General features: G+C 44.2%; 1 protein-coding gene across 3 annotated transcripts in view; it reads left to right on the forward strand.

Moving 5' to 3' along the window:
* Positions 1–965: 965 nt before the first annotated feature.
* LOC144944467 (uncharacterized) overlaps positions 966–14,698 on the forward strand; it is a 28,523-nt gene continuing 14,790 nt past the window's right edge. The window contains exons 1-2 of one of the 3 annotated variants that reach the window (XM_078872629.1): positions 967–1,456; positions 5,528–5,595. The gene's annotated coding sequence lies outside the window, so the exon portion shown is untranslated. Of the gene's footprint in view, positions 1,457–5,527; positions 5,596–14,061; positions 14,111–14,698 lie in introns of those variants that run through there. The other 2 variants (XM_078872630.1, XM_078872631.1) reach the window with 2 other exon arrangements.

A 14,698-nucleotide genomic window follows, 5' to 3' on the forward strand; every position in this document is an offset into this window, starting at 1 on the left:
TAGAATCCAAGTGACGTGTGTGTGGGGGCGGGGCCATACTGACGAGGGGCGGGGACTCGACATGTCACGTGATGCGTGGAAGAGGGGCGGGGCTGCACTGTGATGGGGGGGTCAAGGGGTTATCTATCGATGGGGCGGAGGGAGGGGCTGTCGCGATGGAGATTTGGCGCGAAAACGAGAAGTTCGCGCGCCCCCACCTCGTGGATGAGGAACGGGTTAAAACGGGTGGGAGTCCTGAACAATCTCGCGATTCAGATTCAATCTTTGACTGCACTCACGGTACAATGCGTCAAATCGTGCCTGGAATAATCCGTGTGATGTGAAGGGCTATTATCAGAAACATCGCCTATCGACATGTTTTCCTTTAAAGGCAGTGTTCGTGAGGAATTTGTTGAGTTATTGTTACGCGTAAGATATATTTTTTATTAAACAAACCTGTAGGTTCAGACACTTTGCAACTCGTGTAGCCTGTCCATGCATCGCTGATGCACAATAAAAGTGATCTTGAAGCAAAAAAATCGTCGACACTCGTGTAATGGTAGCCGCCGCTGCTGTTCCGGCTGTGGCGCGCTCAGCCGCTCTCCCGCCTTTTTCGGCTGCCGCTTCCTCCCCGCCCCCATCGCGCTTCTAGCCCCCACCGGTCGCCTCGCTCCGCCCCCAAGCTCTGAACTCCGCCTCTTCCGGCCCACCCACGCTCCCGCCCCTCTCACGTGTCATTAAGCCCCGCCTACTCTGTTCGCATCGCTGTCCCCCCCCCGCCCGAGCTCTTCGCTCACACCCCTTCCGGTCGTCTTTCTCGCCCCCCTCCCGCGTTGTTAGTCCCCGCCCCTTCCGGTTGTCTCGCCGCCCGCGCTCCCCCCCCGCGTTTTAGCCCCGCCCCTTCCGGTTGTCCCCCCCCCTTCCCGCGCTCCCCCCCCCCCGCATTCTTAGCCCCGCCCCTTCCGGTTGTCTCCCCCCCCGCCCGCGCTCCCCCCCCCTCGCGCTCTTTGTTGCGCGCGCCGCCCTCGGCGTCAATAAACAGCAGCGCGCTCCTCCACCAACATCACCACCAACAACAACATCAACCACCACCACCAGCACAGGATACATTAATCATAGCAGACGTTACCGATGCGGTTACCTCGCGTGACGCGGCGACGTTCGCCATAGCGCGAATGCAGCAAGGCGGTCGTTTATTTTAAAATATTATTAGTCGTAGTAGTGGCAGTAGTTGTGTTGGGAGCCGCGCGGCTGTTACCTGGCGCTGCGGCTCATGCGGCGTCCGCGAGGCGCGATCGAGAAAGCGATACGGCTGTTGAATCTGCGTGGACCAATACGAACGAGTGATGGTTCATAGTCGTGGCGGGGAGGAGTAGGTTTGTTGGCGAGCAAGGGATTTGAGAGGCGAGGTGGAGAAGGAGGAGGAGGCGGTGATGTCCGGGGCCTGCTACGGGCCGAGTCGCGCTCCGGCAGTCGCGTACGTGACCCCACGCACCCAACCCCGCTCTGCTCTCTCTCTCCCTCCACACTCCTCCATTCACACACTCTGTTCTTCTATCCGCTATCTACACACTCGCTATCATCGGTGTGTGTGGGTGCCTTCGTGCGAGGTTGCTGTGAAATGGTTGCGTGTGAAGCGTGGCTATCTGCAGCGAGTCGCAGGCCTCGTCTGCCCGTCGCCCCGCGTGTGTGTGGGGCACCCCGCCTCGGCGCTGGCTAATATCTAATGTTTAGTATAATAGCGGGTGTGCTCGTCAAGCGTGGCGACTCGCGTTGCTCGCAATAGAACTCTCCCAATTACTCCCCTTGTTATATTAAACACACTACTGTGTGGATGCCTTCGCTTGGATGTGGTCACGCTTGGATGTGGTTACTGCGACTGTTGCTGGCGTGGTCGATTTGTCGACTTTGCGTGTCGCTCGCTGCAGAGAGCTGCGGTGCGTCACAGGCCTCGCTCGCTCTCGATTACTACGCTGCGCGTTCTTTTTTTTTCTTCTCCGCGTCTGCGTTTAATTAGCGGTGGATGTTTTTGTTGTTGTTTCCTCTGTTGTCACCCTCGCAAGTGGTTTAATGGGAATCGGTTGTGGCCGTGTCGCTTGGAACCGTGGCGGATGGGCAAGTGCGTTGCACGCAAGAGGCTGAGGTCACCACCACCAACCCACCACCGGTGGTGATGAGTCACATCCTCATGGAAAGGCCCAGATTTTACCACAGACGAGAGAGAAGGGGGTGGTGGATCTCGGCCCCCTTGCACACCAGCATTCAAACGACTTATCTCCGTAATAGTGTTAACTTTGACCGTCGTGAGACATTGCGGGTGTATTTCACCATTACCGGGGTTGATGTAACCACACATTGCAATGTTTTTTGGATCTCCACCGCTGACTCGCAGCGTCACACAACGTTACAACAGTAAGCACATGTAAGACCAATCATTTATTGTTACTGTACTCAGTTTTACTGATGGCCTGAAAAGTGGATAGCTGTATATGGAATCCTTATTGTTGCGAAATACTTCACCTCTCTGTTCACCACATTTAACTTTTATATCGGTAATTATCTTGCTGGCATCACGCACACTTATTTTGACCAAAGAGATTCATCTTGCTGTCATTTAAATCCAAGACCATGACACATTTAACCTTACTCTTGACCCACGTCTAGTTTTACTACTGTCCACAAAACAACGTGTAACTTTAAGGCTGTATAGTCTGGGTTGTATACTGTCGTGGTTTATATTTTCAGTACGTGAACTATTAAAACATGTATCTTAGCCGGTAAGGCCCACTGAGAAAGCTTTTTTTCATAAGCAACCTGGTCACAAATGATAGCTTAACAAAGTGGCTTATCACGTGGACATTTATATCAGCCAAATGCTCTGAACGCGTGGTGATGTTGATTCTAATTGTGGAGGGATAAACCGGAGGGCACGGAGAAAAATGCACGCGACCACGGAGAGAACATGCAAAATCCAAATATACAGCAGGGTCTGGATCGAACTCACGACCTCCTGCGTACCAGGCGAGGTAGTAAACATCTGGCCACCGCAACGCTCTAAACGTCGGTGGGATCCCATACACACCGACATATACATTTTGCAGGGGAGATCTCAAATTCAAAGTATGTTATGTACAACATATTTCGGTGCCGATTTGGAAGAAAAAAACGTACATTCATAATATCAACCCGTGAGAAATGCATGTTTCTCATAAAAACACATACATGTCAATGCATTGTATCGTGTAAACAGATACATTGAAAAAAGGATCAAAGCCCTGGTATAACGCCAGCTCTCATATATCACGCGACCAGATTATTACTTCACGGGCATGTGTGAAAGTGGAAATGAGAAAATAACGTAAAAAAGAGAGAATGTACCCTTTTTAAAATGTGAAAGTCCGATTTGACAAGCGTGACATTTTTTTAAATTATAGCTTCGGTGTATTTATATTTAGAGGGACGAGTGTTTTTTTAAAGGCGGCAATTTGTTTGCACAATTGTCTTGCACGTACAACTACCCCGGCTTGTCAATCCACCGCTGGATGAGAGCGGGGGGGGGGCTGAGTACATAACAATGGAATTTTCACCACTGCCCTCTGCTGCCTGCAGCGCCTACAAAACCTGTTTATTTGTGCTGGCTGGACGCCCATTATCCAGGCTCAAAACCTGATAAGCTTTCTGAAGTCTTACGGGGGATAGAACCCATCCCGGGTGATTTTAGTCAGAGGCAATTGTCCCCCTAAACAATTTGTAAATGTAACGTTTCGGAGGAACTTGGAATTGATGTTGTCATCTTTGGCTCGACACGAGTGTCCACTTCATAACGTGAAAGCTAAAAGGGCCTTGTGTACTGTATACAGGCCATTAAGAACGCGATTGCACAACAATACGTGCTGTGCTGTGATTAAATGAACCCCTTCGCGGCATGAGTGAACATTTTAGGCCACGTTAAGTAATATGCGCAAATACATCCATCAAATCCCTTTTTAACCAGATAAAAGACTATCTTGAGGAAGGAAATTCTTGCGAGGAAGAAGGGGGTGGGGGGGAGGGGAATCACAAAGACAACAAAATATAAAACACGAAAGGGTGTGAAAAAAATAGGTTTAGGGGAGACTGTGACACGAAATCTGTAGGTTACAGTGTTTGTGACTCTTGGCATTGGCCTCGACTGGAAAGTGGCGTAATTGGGTTTAATGTTACAGCAGCAGGCAACAATAGCCAGCCAGTTCTATAAAGCTAGTACGTCTACTGTGCTGTGTTTATGCTCGCAGTGGCATGGATGTGTAACTTTTATACCTGTGTAAAAGTGCTGAAGCTCATGGGTGCACTCGGCAGACAAGCCAATGGTTGAAAACACCTTGTGAATTGTCATCGCCAAGTCAAGAATGTAAGGCACTATTGCAAGGCATTATCATCACGATCGTTTTGCAGTTATAAAATGCAGCTGCATTGCTACCAACTCATGCGAGAGGATGTGCAGGCAGGTTCTCTGTGAATTGGTTTCATTATGGCTTAGTTTATTAGCGTACCAGGTGAATGAAATTCTCCCCACGCCTGTCGATTATGGCGGGCGGGGGGGGGTTTGTTGAAATGTCCTCCAAACTGGTTTGGAGTGGTTTGGTGAAGGAGGGTGGCAGGGCGCATGGACCGCTTCAAATATCACTCTCGGTTGATGTTGCCGAGGTGGCGAATCAACTTAGTAGGTTTCTGGGTTCATGGTGCAGTGCACTCATCACTGTGCCACCACTCTACTACCCCACCTACACATTAAAGGGGGTTTAAATGGAGCTGTCAGGAGGGTCTGGTTACATTTGCATTCCTCACAGGGAGCCCGCAAGAATGCACTTGCTAAATGTGTGTCGGCACCGCACATTTGTGCTGTAGTGCAGCCACGTCAACGTAACCGTGATGGGCATTATTTATTTTGCGTACAGTACCTTCACATATTCACCATTGTACAACGTCGCGCACATTGATTTCAAGATGCACGTGGTTGTAGTTGCAGTAACAACAGTAGAATGGCTGGTGCCGACATGAATATTTCACATACCTTTGCCTAACTCAGTACTGTACATTTTATTTTGGAGTACAGTATCAACTGCAAAGTATCACCAATTGCGTGTAAAGTAAGAAGACGTTAAAATAAAATAATCGATTAAACAATGCTTGTTCAACATTCCTGCTTCTGATGGATTCGTATCTTAATTGAGCTTCGATTTGGACTGCATCCTGTTACTGAATTCAGGCTGCTTGTGACTCCCTTGTCAGATTTCCTGATTCCCAAACAGAAAAGCTGTGAGTTCAAATAGTGACCAGTGAGGGGTTATCGGTTTAGCTCATCATCCATCGATGTTCAGTAAAACGAGAACTGCTCTGTGGGAAATTGACAGCGGTAATTCTCCCGCCAAACGAGCGTCTAATTTCTAAAACACTGTCTCGGTCACCAATGGAGATAAGTACTATTCTTGCTTGTTGTAGCAGGGAGACATGGACTTTGTAATGACCACAAGACACTGTGCAAGCTGATGTTTCTTTTTCATTACAGTGTATGACCCTTGAAGTGCACTTTGGGACCTTGCTGACCACTCATGTGGATTCTTACCACTACATGAGGTCAGTCAATACACGTTTGTGCTGTGTTTACATCTCCTGTCTGAATGTTTCATTCACAGTGTTATGTGGACTAATTAAGCCACATTTGTGACCAGCTCAGTTGATGGTCGTTATTGCTCCTACTGAGCGATTCTTTTGTTTGCAGTAAAAATAAACCTTACTGCATTCCAGGCCTCTCTTGGAAATGTCTCTATGCTTGTAACTCATCTGTTGGTAATATATTCGCTTCCTCTTTTAAAACTTTTTCTTTTAAATGTAAAAGTAGTTTTATTGTGGTTTCTAAATCGCTGACTTGTTAAAACAAATTTATGGTCAATCTAAACATGTGGTTATATAAAATTATAGCATAACATTCACGGTCAACGTGGATAATGGGAAGGTTTTTGTGAAATAAAATACTGTGCCGTTGAGAAGTGGTGAAGAAAAACATCTGAATTTCCCGTCTAGACAATGGGATATTGAAGCCTGGATAGTACTCGTAAGGGTGACCCCACCAGGGATTGACAGGTTTTATAGGTGTGGGGCAGTGGGGGTATCCAGGACACGGCAGTGGCCAGTGTCACCCATTCTCTCGTGTACACGTGGGGTTTTCTCCGTATGCTATGTAGTTTCCTCCCACCTGCCTATACACTCATTACTGGTGTTGCTTAGGGGGGTAAAAGATTCGCCTTCCCAGTGATTTGTTGAATTCAGACTAGTGATTGTGCCAGAATCGGTATTTTTTTGGTCTCTTTTCCTGCATCATTCGTATTTTCTCACGTTTGTCTGTACCTTTGTACAGTTTACTCTGCGAGCATAAATGTTACATCAGCAGAATTTGCATAAGTCAAATAATTATTGATTCTTTTGACATTCAATCCTTGTATTGCAAGGCTTAAAAGTCAATATTAAATGGTGACGCGATGCATAATCACATCCCTAGCAATGACCAAACATCGCAATGTATAAGACCCTCTGGAAAATAACTCGACTATATATTTCCTGAGTAAATAAATGGCATAATTAGAATGTGAAGTTGGCATCTTGGATTTTCATTACCATGGGGAAATTCATCATTAAAATGTAAAAGATTACCATGGCTTTAGAAACACCAACATCAGTTTTAACGTTCATGTGTAAAACATTTTTTTTTTAAGCCTGTGCTTATTTTAGCTGCATTACTGCAATACGACAAAGGTGAAAGTATTGGGGAGAAGATTGGGCTCGGTCAGCTCTACCCAGACTTGCCTCAAGGCTTTTTTTACGTACTTCTTCCCCGGCTGCTTGTAAAAAAAAAATCCATCGCATGTAACTGTACTCTTCTACCGGAAATAACCTTCTAGGCCAGCAGTGCTCGCAAAACCCCGTTCTTACAACAGTGCCGCATCCCTGCTTTGAGTGAACCGAATTCGCATAAGTGCTGTGTGTGCTAATGGCAATATCACATTTTTGTTTTAAATCCCCTGATTTAACCTATTCTTCCTGTGACCTCCAAACAGTTCAGATATTACCTCCTCTTGATGCTTATCCCATTGTAAATCCAAGGCACTGATTCTTGAAGTGGTGGAGCCATTGAAGAAAGAACTGCGAATCGTGGCATGTCGTTGCTCATCCAAACGGCAACCTAATATAAAATGTTCTTCAATTAATGAATGTCTTGAATCCTCCAATATTGCCGGCACCTATATCACAATATTGGCATAGTGCTCGTATAATAGTAAGAAAGACATTTATATGCCCAGGAAACCCTCACAATTTCTCAAAACCCTTTATACGGAAGGTCCTGCATTCCAATGTTTGGTCCGCTAATTTGTAAACGTTTGGTTTGTGAGAGGAAACAAGTACGGCCATTTTCTGGCCACTTTGCAGAGCAAGCGTACAATTTCTGGTGTTCCCCAGCAGTCTCCCATCAAGTGTATGAGCCATGCAACAACCCCCGCTTAGTTTCTAAAATCTGATTACATTCTTCACTTTCTGAGTGATTTGGTAATTAATGACGGAGAAATTTGATAGAAACAAGGACTCTGTGTCAATCCCATTTTGGACAAATATTTCACTTTACAAAGCAAAAGTGAGAAATTTCTGGTCAAATTCTTGACAGATCACATGCCTTGACCAAAACTATTTCACATTTGGCTTGTGTCCAAACAACATGCAGATACTAAGGATTAGAGTAAACAATTATCATTTTGATGGGATGTGTTTTCTGGAGTTCCATGAAATACAAAAGCCGAGTCTCAGTTGGGTTATGGTGTTCCAAGCCTCAATTGGCTCGCCTGAAAGCCGTGACCTTTTTTTAGAAATATTTGCAGCCTTTTTACCCAATAGCAGGTAGAAAAGAGTTTCCACCATGATGGCAATCGGGCCCTACGAGTGACGTTTTGATCTTCAAGCTTTCCTGGCTCAAGTGCCCTTCATACATCTAATTTTGAAAATTATAGGTACAATATGACATACATCTTTGAGTATAAATGATGCCATAACACGAAAGGATTTACCATTGGGTATAGATGTGGTATTTTGAAATAGGTAGGGATCTCTTTAAAGATAAGAATAATGTCCCAGTAAACTGGTTATATGCAATATATTGTACCTACCGTGTGTAAATAATTTCAATTGAAAAAATAAATGCTTACAAGCTCTGTATGCGGTCTTCAAAAGAGCAGGGGATATACTTTCGCTAGTTCTGACACAAGGAGAATTGTTCTGTACTTCTACCTGAGACCATTAGGGATATGTAACGAGCAATAAGAAACACTTCCTTCAGATCTCATTGCTATGCAGACTGGTGTTCTTATTGGTGCAATTTTCAGAAAATGCATGCATTTCATGTGATGCTGTGTTGCATAAACAATTGTATTTATACCATTGTAGATCTGATGTAAAGAAAAGTGCGTGATAGACACGTAGCAGTAATGCCGCCGATGATGATGGTGCACCACAAAACGATGTGTTGCTTTTTATAGATCCAATGGATTGGACACAACTTGTCTTGAGGGCATATTACCATTGACACAATCATCAGTAGAACAATGCCCTGTAACCACGTGTTGGGATTCACAAAAGGGACATTGTTTGCCATTACTGCAAAAGTGCCCTTTTGAGATGTATCGATAATAAAAACGTTTTCGACCCATTGCAGCATCACGCCGATGTGGCGACAATTTTACAAAAGAGATGAAGCCGGCGACTCGGAAATTTTTGCCGAGTGAGCCAGTGTTTTGTCCGCCCCTTATTTTCATCAGAGATAACACTTGAAGCAAAACAGAGGTGGTGCCCATTGCTCTTGGGAAACCTGCTTATTTAGTGAGTAAATAAGAAGCATAAAATACAATGGGGTTTTGGGAAATAATAAAGCTGGTGCCACATTCGGGAAAGGTTATTGGGGGGGCACATTTTCAAAGATTGAAGAGAAAACATGCTTTAAACAAAGAAAAACGCTTTAATTTGCATACTTTTGTCACCAATTTTTTTATGTCCAGATATTGGATGGCCACTGAAACATGATTTGTAATGCTTGGAGAAACAACAAAAAATGCGGAAATTTGCATGCCCCGGGGAAGTTTTTTAATGTTTGTGTGTTGAACTTCCTTAGCAGCGTGCTAATTGGAGGTGTGAAAATTATGTGGATTGGGATAAAAAGTATGAAAGGGGCAAAAATGGAGGTGCATGGAGTGATTTTTGGAAAGCTGAACTTAGTGTATAAAGCACCTTACCGGTCGGTATCGAAGAAGCAGAACGTTTTCAGTCGGTGCATTTTTCCACTTTGATGTATGAATAAGGAACATTGACATTGACAAAGAAAATTGAACAAAAGCATAAAGCAGCGTGGCAGATTGCATGCTCGGAATCACACTGCGAGAGAAGTGTGTGGATCCGTGAACCAATGCAGATCAGAGCCATTGTATTGACTTGAGAAGGTGAACTTGGCGCATAGCAAATTGAGGAAGGATGATGGCCGAGCCACAAAACTGGTGAAAGAACGGTAGCCAGAGGTGAAAACGTGCTTGAGAGTGACCACCATGGAGATGGAGCGATGCGGTACACATGAGTGAGATGGATATCTTCACAGGACCATTATTGATGGCAATGACTTTGGCGCATGCCTTCATTTAGCGATGGAGAGACCATGGCTGTTTATTGCTTTTGCATAAGAGTGCCCTGCTTTATATGCATAACACATGACAATCCTGTAATACGCCTACTCGGAATCTGAAATTGATGTACAGTACTTAACAACTGAAACACATTGAACTACCATAGACCGTGGTTAATGAGGCCACCCATTGTTGCCTGTCCATTGCACTTCATGCCAATTGAACGATTCCTGGCATTTCAGTAATATTACATGCATTTACGTAATAGATTTTACACGTTTCCACTGATTGCAATAATTTTCTTTCCACTGCTAAATATAGGGCAAAACTTGGATGAGGTTGGAAAAACAGACGGAAAATACTTGTGCTAAAATTGACTGTCGCATGTATTTAAGTTAGTTCAGATTGCTCTCAATGTAATGCTGTCCACAGATACAACACTGCCTGATGGCAGCCTACATTAATAAGTATGTGCAATCATTAAAAGCTTAACCATAGTGTATACCCTATGTCCAGTGGGTGTGCAAAATGGGCTTGGATAAGCATGCCTGAGCTATATAAAAAAAAAACTCGTGATTTTAAAAATAATATGTACTGTGGACATACGAGATTTGTATTCAGCTATGAAATTGTATTCCTTCTCGGCAAGTGAAATGTGGCAACCTAGATTAAATGGGCATATTGTGTCTCCGACATCAAAATCTTGAGCATGGCCGTGTCAAACAAGCTTACTATTTTTACGATTTCCAGACAGCTTCAATAATTGGGGGATCACAAAAATGGTGTTTGTGTATTTAATGGCCAGCAGTCGCATCCTAAGCATATTCACAATAGTACACCACCCACGACTAAGATTAATGTTATTTAGCATGGTAGGAAACCTACAGTACTGTCATTAATGCTTAGAACCTGTAAATTCAGTCAGAGCCTTACAGAGACACAAGGTATTGCTTTGTTCCTACTGTTTGCTGAACGTCTCATAAAAAAAATCCTTCATTTGTCTGCATGAGGCATGTTTTTATGAGCTGCCGATTTTTTTTATTGTGCTATTACCTGGTGGTGCAGTGATATGTGCACTGCGCCACAAATCCAGCGACCAGAGTTTGATTCCTGACTACGGCTGTTAAAGTCCATGAGCCTAGACCCGATGTTTCACTTGTCAGTACCACCCCCAAGGTCGCATAACATTTGTGGTTTTAATTTCTAGATGTGGCCAATGACAGCGAATGATGTGATAACCATTTGAAATTAGTTTGTCAAGTAATTCTCATTAGCCATGTGCATAAATTTGGTACTAAAGTTTAAGACCTTAAGTGGTACCGATTTCTACTCTGGCCCAAGGACTAGCAGGTGATGCCTTGTATAAAGGTGTCAGTTTTTGTACCAGTTGAAAGGGTAAAAACCTATTACTATATTTTGCCACTGGTAAAGGAGGTCTCATAGTGTAAATGCTTACCCCGAGCTCTCAATACTCTGACAGTGCGCTGTCTTTGAGTTGTATGCTTTTTGGCGTCATCTGGTCCAACACCAATGGAGACTAGGCTCTAAGAAAAGCCGTCTCGGGTGTGGACCAATCAACTTCAAGGACAGTGCATATCATTATCAAGGTTGTTTCTTGTTGTTTGCATTTTGACTGCTTGTGTTGTGGTTATTCCAACATGATGCCTTGTATAAAGGTGTCAGTTTTTGTACCAGTTGAAAGGGTAAAAACCTACTACTAGACTAGCAGTGAGTAAACCGGTTCTGGCCTTTCTCCCTTGCTTCACCAACCCATACTTGCCAGCATGGTGAAGTATTGTCAAACAACCTCAGTGATCAACATGAGCGTGGAGCAGATTTCATTCAGCAGTGGATTGACAAAGGGCTGTAAATGAAATGATTGCCTTACGTGGTATCCACGCAGCATCGGGACGATGAGCGGCATGCGACTTTGGAGCCGTTATTGCTATGGCAACTTGTGTGTTATTGCCTTCAGTGAGACCTAGTGGAATGCCATAATATGAAGGCAGGGGGCGAGTTTAAGCTGAAGTGTGCGGTTGTGTGTTTTTTATCGACCTTTCTATAAATATGGCATTCTCCTGCGCGCATGCGTGTGGGATTTTTATTTGAAAATAATTGGTTTTTTTTAAATGTCCATTTTGTGCTCCGAGGCATACCTCTCCAGTATTCAATGTACAATTACAGCGTTATAAAATTACAGCATTTAACAATCACAGTGCAATGTTTTGACCACTTAAGTGACCTGCCGAGAAAAAAGCACAAATTGGACAATGTACAAACGGCTTTGTATATTGTCATTACACGGAACACCTGCATAGGCACTTTGGCAAATGCAGTCTGTCCTTCTGTACGATTCATTGGCAATTCCTGGGTAAATGTGAGCAAACGTGCCATGGCGCGATGGACATTGCTGCTGGGATCTGAAATCTGTAGCTAATGCGGTTATTCTAGTGTGCGCGCACGCACGCGTACTGCATTGCATTTCTAGATGTACAATGTGACTTAACACTTAAAAGGCTGCCGAGTGAAAAACAAGTCTAAGGATTTTTAACAAGAAAAAAACATGATAGGACTGGCACACGTTTAGGAGGAAGCTAGGGGGAAAACATGAACTGGGTTGCGTCATGAATATTCTACCAACATGCCCAAACGTTTAAGGGTTAAGACAAATACACATGACAAAGCTTAATTTGCTGCCGTTACCTTCGTCAAATTTGAGTGTACAACTTTTACAACATCGTAGAATTTTTTTAAATGTATGAAATCTCTATGAGAGCCCTTCTTTATGTTACAAATAAAGCGCTGCAGACGACGACATATCCACAAAATATCCTGATATTGTGTGACCGTGCAAGCTGCGTGTTGTAGTATGTTTTTTTTAATGCTCTATTTTAAATTTGTAATGAGATGGAGGCGTTTTGTGATAAAGCGCCGGTAAAGGGCACATTTAGCATTTGATGCATGCCCAAAAGTGCACGGGAAATGATGCCGGTGTGTGCCAAATACCACAAGTGGAGGGGGAATGTAATCACATCAGGCCAGTTGAGCAGGTACTGCTTCTGATGGCTGTGTGTGGGATGAATACATTGTCTTGCCCTATTCTATATGTTTTGAGGCTTTTCAAATCGTGCAAAGCGGCTCTTAAGACAAAATATAAGAAGTTTGCTTTGGGCTGAGGACTTTGATTATGTTGGTACAAGGTGCAGCAGCTGAGCTTACCTCCATCACCTCCTAAGTTGCATCTCCTTGTGGGTTTCCAGTCTCAAAAGGCAATGTGCAACAACAAAGACAAGACCCCCTCTTTCTGGTCCGTTGGGCCTGTGGCACACATTCTCCCGGCTGCACACCAGAAGGTAGATATAGCCCAGCACTGTGCCCTGCTGCTGCCTTTGTTTCCACGGCATTGAGGTTGGCACTTCTTTTAAGATTAGTCAACTGAGGAGGTCGATGCCAAGTACAAAACCGCCTTTCGTTTAGAAAAGTCAAGCGCATTAAGTCTGCGGCTCGGCAACATTGAGCTACGTGCCGATATATTTGTAGGAAATACGCAGTGCTGTCCTCCCTCTAGTATAAATGTGGATCAACAGACTGTTCACGTCCTCGGTGTAGTTTTTACTCACAATAGGCAAATCATTATTCTGGACAAATATCGTAGTACATTGTTATGTTGAGCAGAGAAATTGGAATAAAATTTATCCTAATTTGACAAACATTGTGGGTCATGTAAGGCTTCACTTGAAAGACTGCAATCTGGGTGGTAGCTGGTAAATATTGCTCTCCACGAGACCACCCAACCATTGGGCTAACACACTTTTTTCCCCGCGGAGGGATTTTGCAAGTAGTGCTTTTGTCGTGGGAGGGGCAAATGTAGGCTGCCTTTGAATCTGCGCATCCTTAAATAGTGCCACCACCACCATAGTTGATTTTGCTTTGGTCAAATGTTTGTGCTCTCGTGTGTTTTCTGGGTGCAAAAAATACCCCTTGTGTGTTACAGCAGCCTAGAGAATGAATAAAATACGCAATTTTATTATTGATACAGCAGCCAATGAAATAAACATGAAATAGGCTATGTCTTCATCTGAACAGAAATTATGTTCACAATGACAGTAACTGATTTCCTAACCTCTGAATTCTCACTTTGATTAATGGTAAACGCATCTTGAAAAGGCTAAACAGCCTCGAGTTTAATCATGTTAAAGCACGTTCATGTGAATGCCCAGTAAGAAATACCAAATGTTGTCCTGTTATACAGTGCGGTTTGTGTTGTAACAGATGTGAATCGGCAGCTTGCGGAAGGAAGGACCGTGTTTACCTTTGAGCTTTACGTAAGGAATCTGCTGCTGGGAATAAAATGCTAAGGGTGCCATATGGTCACAGGGGAGGATAATGAGGCGAATGGAATCATGTGTCTTATTGTGTCGGGTGCACAGTGTCCGCAGGTATGTAATGATTAAAAAAACATCCTAACAAATGACTGTTAATACAATTAAGTTATTACGTAACACACCGTGATTGTGGCCATACGAGAATATTCCTTCCACTTTCCATAACGGTTCGTGTACTTCACGAAGCAGAAGCAAGCATGCATGCATGTCTCGTAGCACAATGGAGCTGTATTATTAAATCTGCCTTCACGCGGGGGTGCGTACGAAGTCTCACGGTGCTTTATTAAAGCTATTGCAAAGGAGGGCCGCTGTTGTGCGGTTACAACCGCACACTACCGCAACTGGAGTTAGGATTCAGCGCTGCAAGTGCACATTGGCTGGACTCGTATGTTTATATGTTTTTTATTATTGCATTGTCTGTTTTTCTTATAATGCAGAGTTCATTTACTTGTGCGCTTGGTACTAGATAACTGGAACAAATAAAGCATGTCGTTGCTTGCAGTTCGTGGGTTTTTTTGTCGTACTTGGTGCAAACAGCTGTCCATAGGTTTGCCTCGCCGTTGCTAGCGGAAGAGAATTTCAGCGTGGGCTGTGAGAACTGAGCATTTGGATGTTCGGGGGCGATGCGCCAGTGGCAAGGTC

Source organism: Lampetra fluviatilis, chromosome 35 (genome assembly GCF_964198595.1).
Source record: "Lampetra fluviatilis chromosome 35, kcLamFluv1.1, whole genome shotgun sequence".
NCBI classification, from domain to species: domain Eukaryota; kingdom Metazoa; phylum Chordata; class Hyperoartia; order Petromyzontiformes; family Petromyzontidae; genus Lampetra; species Lampetra fluviatilis.